Below are 6,273 nucleotides of genomic sequence, written 5' to 3'. Positions count from 1 at the left end.
ATTGAAACCCATTAAAACTGCAATTTCTAATCCCAGGGCCATTTAACTATAAAATTATGCAATCTTTGTTAACAGGCTTTCATTCTGTTGGCAAGGCTTTAAAAGTTTTATTTTTAAAATATTTTACCAGATGGTGGCATTTTTTCAGGTTTGGCCTATAAAGCAAATACTCACTTTATTCCTGTTTTCTGCTTCGGCATATTATTGAGCCAATTGGATAAATTATGCAGCGATAATTGTGTGGGTGTGTTGGTATGGATGTCAGAGTATGTGTGTAATAAAATGTGTGTGTGTGTGTATGTGTGTGCTTGTAATATTAGAGAGAGAAAAACTCTACTGCAAATCACAAATCCAGGACTGCGCCCTGAAAGCAGATTTTTTGAGATATCAACCTCAAATTTGGAAACCAACTTGTTTAGATTTATGGCTTTAAATTTCTACCAGTTTTAGAGTTCAATGTCACGGTGTGACAAAAATTAGAGAAAAGACTAAAGTCCTTGTGAATGCAGTGTTGTTGTGGAGACCTCCAGTGGACACCCGTCTCTATTGCACTGCGAATCTGTTGCCATGGCAGCAAGGCCAATTGCCCGATTGACAGCAGGTGTGGAGTAATTACAGAGAGTGTTGTGAGAGGGACACGTATTCAGATGGGGCTTTAAAAATAGAGAGGAAGCAGACTGTCGTGTGGTTCTCCTCCCGTGAGATACTGTGTTTGTTGGCGGGCTGTTTTGTATTTGAGGCTGGGCTGTGAAGCGGGCGAAGATTGAAGCTGAGAAGTGGAAAGAAGAGAGTGAAGTATTTATCAACGAAAACCCAAGGAATATCGTCAGCAGTGGGGAAGACGTAAAGTGATGAGTATCGGATTCGTTGTTTATATGCACTAACACTGAAGTGGTGTTGAGAGTTTGGAAAGTGTGTGGCACGAGTGAACTAGTACACCGAGTGAATTGTTGATCTGTCTCCAACTTTTGTCCGCTCCTCGCTGAATGTGACGATCGCTGCACCCGTTTTCTGCTGTCTCTGGAGAGAAGTTGAGCCCTTGCGAGAGACGAGAGTTGATCTGGTGGGAGAAAGACCGGTGGGTGAGTGCTGGCCCGAATGCACGGTGTGCGAGTGGAATGCAGTGCCTGAAGTGACGATTCACACGGTTTGTGTTATGGAGTGAAGTTCATCGTGTGGAGATGTAATAGTAGTCTGCTGTGCACTCTCTCTCCTTACAGTCTTTCACTCGCCGTCTCCAAGGAAGGTTTTGATATATCAAGCGCCCAACTTACCATTTTGAGAGAGCCCGGCTCTGTTAATGCTGAATGTTTTATATGCTGTTTAACTGTTAAACCCTGCTACATTGTTACAGTGTACAGCTGAAGTGGAGTGTCTCGCTTAAAGCATCCTCCCTGCCAGGTGGTCTCCACACGCTCCTAACGCAAGTCGCTGCCCTGTTCAGAATGAGAGAAGGTATTGCAGCTGAATGTTTCATCTACTGTTGAATGGTTAAATCCTGTTGCATTGTTACAGTGTACAGCTGAAGTGGAGTGACTCGCTTAAAGCATCCTTCCTGCCTGGTGGTCTCCACACGCTCCTATTGAAAGCCGCTGCCCTGTTCAGAACGAGAGAAGGTATTGCAGCTGAATGTTTCATATGCTGTTGAATAGTTAAACCCTGCTACCTGGTTATAGCGCACAGCCGAGGTGGAGTGTCTCCCTCAAAGTGTCCTCCCCGCCTGGTGGTCTTCATACGCCCCATCGAAAGCTTCTGCCCTGTTCAGAAAGAGAGAAGGTATTTCAACTGAATGTTTATTGTGCTGTTGAATAGTTAAACCCTGCTACCTGGTTACAGCGCACAGCCGAAGTGGAGTGTCTCGCTCAAAGTGTCCTCCCCGCCTGGTGGTCTCCACATGCCCCATTGAAGGCCTCCGCCCTGCTCAGAAAGAGAGAAGGTATCACTGTTGAGCGCTTGTATACCGCTGAACCGTTGAACTCTGTTGTATTGTTGCAGTACACAGCCGAAGGGGAGCGTCTCGCTCAAAGTGTTCTTCTGCCTATATTCTGGCCCTCCATGCCTACGTTGCAAGCCGCTGCCCCTGTTGAGAAGGAAAAGGAATAGCTGCGGCACGTGCCTCGATCGAAGTGTCTTCCTGTTGTCCAAGGTTCCCTCACGTCTCGGCTAAAGGCCCCCGTTCTAACTGGTTTGGCATAAAGGACACTTACCGGGATATACTTACCTGTTTCCCCTCCTGGCCCGGTCCGCTCGCCACCTGTCTCCCTGGGCTTCATCCGAGTCTAAGGCAACCGCTCCATGGGTACTTGCCTCTGGGGCAGCATCCGGGACTTGTTCCACTCCCGCCCATGAGTACTCACTGGTTCCAGTCCGAATGGGGTCCGTATAACCACGACTTCCTCTTGAGTCCTGTAAAGAGTACTTACCCAGTGACCTACCTAGACGGTGTGAGTTTCCTCCTGATCCCTCTCCAACGAGCTGCAGGGCCGCCACGATCGTTCTCCCCTCTACGGTTCAGGGGGCCATTGAATTCTCTCTGGTGACAAGAAAGAAGATTTTAATTAGGATTCTTCAAATTACTGCTCTTAACCTGTTAAGCTTCACCAGTGCGTCGGCGCACTGAAGCGTTTTTTTTTTTTTTTTTTAGTTAAAAATTACTATCAGATTTAATGTTATACATTGACAAACTATACATCATTAAAAAGATATAAGACTCAAGTTTCAGCATTTGACCACTATTGTATTCTGAAAAACTTATAGTGACAGTTATGTCTTAATTTGTGTCAGGAGTTATGAAATGAAAAAATGAGTCGATACCTTTAATATGAATTATGCGCGTCAGCCGCTTTCATTCATAAAAAAACTCCCGTGCTGTCGTCATGACAGCGATACACAAAACAACGTCCCTCAGGGCTTTAGCTCAAAAATGTGCAGATTTGGAGAAATATTGATATATTTTCATAGGTTTTCATCAGATTTCTATAGACAGGAATAATATTTATTGAATTTACCCTTGTGAAAAAAAAGTGCACTTAAGTGTACTTTTATAAAGTGTACTTATTACATAAATAATATACTTTAAATATATACACTTAAGTGTGAATTAAATGCCATCTTTTCGGCGCACTTAATGCACATTAAGTGTAATTAATTTAAAATATATCATATATTAAGTTGAAATAAAATGTAATAAGTTGCCATTAAGAGTGATTTTTTTTGGAACAACTTAATTGGTACTTTATGTAATGACACGCAATTAATGTGATTTAAAATATACTTTAATGTCAGTTAACAATACACTTAAGTGTGAATTAAATGCAATGTTACAATCAACAAAACTAAATGTAAAACCCTCTAAATTTACTGACAAAATAATCTCTAAAAGAAGTACATAAAAACCTTTCTGTTGATGCACAAGAAAACCCCAAGAAACACTATGCATAAACACAAACAGTTTTGGAAAGAGACCTTTGGGTAATGCTTTACAAAAATATATTAGTTACCTACTTCAGTTAACATGAACTAAGAATGAATAATACTTTAAGCATTTATTAGTCTAAGTAAGATAATATTAGTCTTGGTTAGATCATGTTGGCTAAAAAATAAACTAATATTAACAAATGAGACCTAATTAAAAGTTACCGAACCTTGTTATTTAGCTCTTAAAGGGATGTTCAGCAGAAGAAAGAAATTCAAATTTCAATCCAATTTTTTAAGTTGTTGGAAAGTGCTGTTTATGTCAATGTCCCAGATGCTCTCCAGAGTATATGTGAATGGAAATGTTTCAAAGATGCAGGAAAGTCAGAAAAAATGCCTTGAGGAAAAAAACAAAAAAACAGAAAATTTGTTTATAATACAGATCCAGTCCATTATTATATTTGGCTCAATTGAATGAAAGAGATAGATATACAGTTGCGCTTCAAAGTTGATATACACCTTGCAGTATCTGCAAAATGTTAACAATTTTATCAGTAATAGGGATCACAAAAATGTATACGTTTTATCTTTATTTAGTACTACCCTGATGAAGCAGTTTATTCTGCAAGGTGTATGTAAACTTTTGACTGTTAACTGTTGATAAATTGTGTGATGTGATTGATTACCTCAGTCACCAGGGCCACATCGTAGTAGAAAGCTGGGCAAGGTTCCTTCTATTTCCCACAAACAGCAGGATTCCACTGACTACGCCATCTTTACTGACACTGGGCTTAAAGTGATTAAAAATAGAACCTTTTTATTGCTACTTTACAGGGAATTAAGCATAACTTTACCAATTACACAAATATAGATATATGACCCATGCAAACCCAGGACCAATGCAAATTAAGAAAGGTATTCTTACATTTTAAGCTTGCCCCACATAGCTATCTTCATGAAGGATGTTCCTGTTCTTGTATTTACCACGGTTGACACAGCAATGCTGCAAGCCTTCTTCCTTTGGTTTGTTACCTATAAAATATATGATGATTATAGGGCAGGTGTAAATGCACAGGTGGGAATTTATTACTTGCACATGCAAAAGATTCAAAGCATTTAAAAGCTATAGGGATAACGTTAGTTAGTGACTTGAAAGTAGTGTTTTAGCTTGATCAGGATGTGCTGTCATGATAAATCTTGTAACATCACCTCATCAATACAGGTCTGTGATTCCACACCGCTTGCACTGTATCTCCAATAACAAATATGAACTGATCCTGCAAAATGAATGTTTAAATCCAGATAAACACAAAAATATTACATATTCCAAAACAAATAGTAATTGAACAACTCTTTAAATACAAAATGAAATTGAACACATTACAAGCATTTTTTCTAGAGGTGGGTAATATATTAAATATTTATGGTGGTTATAAGATTGATTATTTGTATTAAATGTAGGCTATATAAACGTCTTTGAGTGTTACAATATTGGATCAGCATTCAGCAAATGTTTAGTAGCTTGTTTAAAATAATTTAAAAAGTCGGTTTAGTTTTTTTTTTTAATCAGCAACCAAATTCCTCGAACACGACCACACACGCCTTCCTCACATTACAATGTAAGACATTATTAGAATGCAATCATATATAAACATGATTAATTCACCTCCCGAGTCTATTGAGTTTATAATATCTGTGATTAAAATGCACTCAGCAACTGACATGTTACGGTGAAAAAAAATTAACTAAAGAAAGCATCAATATATACTTACTTGACTGATTATTTGCAGCATAACGTCTCATCTGCAAACAAACATCCAAACGTGGTGCTCCTTTTGTTCTCTTGTTTGGCTAGCTTAAGTATCATCACGCATCGCAAACGGATCGCAAAACATAGCGCATTTTTCAAACTCTAGTGAAGTAGAGCGTCATAATGACGTAGTATTTCTCGCGCATGCGCATTAAACAACATATTCATATATCATGCATCGTTAAATGTTATTTCAGCTTTTCTGTTTAAGTTGTTCTAACTCATTGTGTTGTTAAACTCTGTAAGTTCACAAAACTTTACTCATTAACCTAACTAAAAGTAAATCTTTTTTTTCAATGTAGTCTAGTGTGATTAAAATTAAATGTATTTTAACTGAATTGAAATGCAAATTCATTTTGTTTACATTTGTTTAACTTTTGCTCGCAATTAATACAATTTTAAATGTGTGTTTAATTGACTTAGAACAACATAATGATATTGAAAGTATTATGTTCACAGATGTAAAGTAGCTACAACACATTACTATTAGACTCCTCTCATATATTACATTTTATTTTCAAATATTATGTAGAAAGCTGACACTAGTTGAATTCATAGAGCAAGGGCTGGTGATAAAAATGTCAACAATAAGTTGTACTGGATTATACTGTATAAGCAGATGTATTGGAAAAATACATTTCAACTGCATAATGCACACAGTATATATTATAGACAAAACACATTTAAAATACATTAACAAATTAATTTTGGACAACACACTTGAGTTGGAATTAAAATCAATTATTTTCCATGTTTTCCATTAAAACTGTTATTTTATATATTAGTCAATACATCAAAATAAATTCCCTTTAATAACTTATAACTTTAACTTTAATACATTAAATAAAACACTATAAATCATAATTATTTAAAATGTATGTTTAAGTAAAACTTAGCAGACATTACAAAGTGCATTTTTTAAAACATGCACTTAAGTGTTTATAAATATTGTCATGAAAGTGTTCTTTCTTTAAGTAACATTTAATTAGACATTATTAAAAAGTGCATTTGTAAAAAGTGCACTTAAGTGTGTTTATAAAAATTATGAT

General features: G+C 37.2%; 1 long non-coding RNA gene across 1 annotated transcript; it reads right to left on the bottom strand.

Annotated features, from left to right (window-relative positions):
• Window positions 1-3,724: 3,724 nt before the first annotated feature.
• On the bottom strand, window positions 3,725-4,399 carry LOC311283423. Its single transcript, XR_014626060.1, has 3 exons — window positions 4,340-4,399; window positions 4,101-4,204; window positions 3,725-3,811 (listed from the first exon to the last, which is right to left on the bottom strand). It is a non-coding gene; the product is annotated as an uncharacterized lncRNA (long non-coding RNA).
• Between the last annotated feature and the right edge of the window lie 1,874 nt (window positions 4,400-6,273).

Source organism: Rutilus rutilus (genome assembly GCF_951802725.1).
Source record: "Rutilus rutilus genome assembly, chromosome: 23".
Classification (NCBI taxonomy): domain Eukaryota; kingdom Metazoa; phylum Chordata; class Actinopteri; order Cypriniformes; family Leuciscidae; genus Rutilus; species Rutilus rutilus.
Note: the sequence above shows the minus strand (reverse complement) of the source record. Positions and strands in the feature narration are given on the sequence as shown.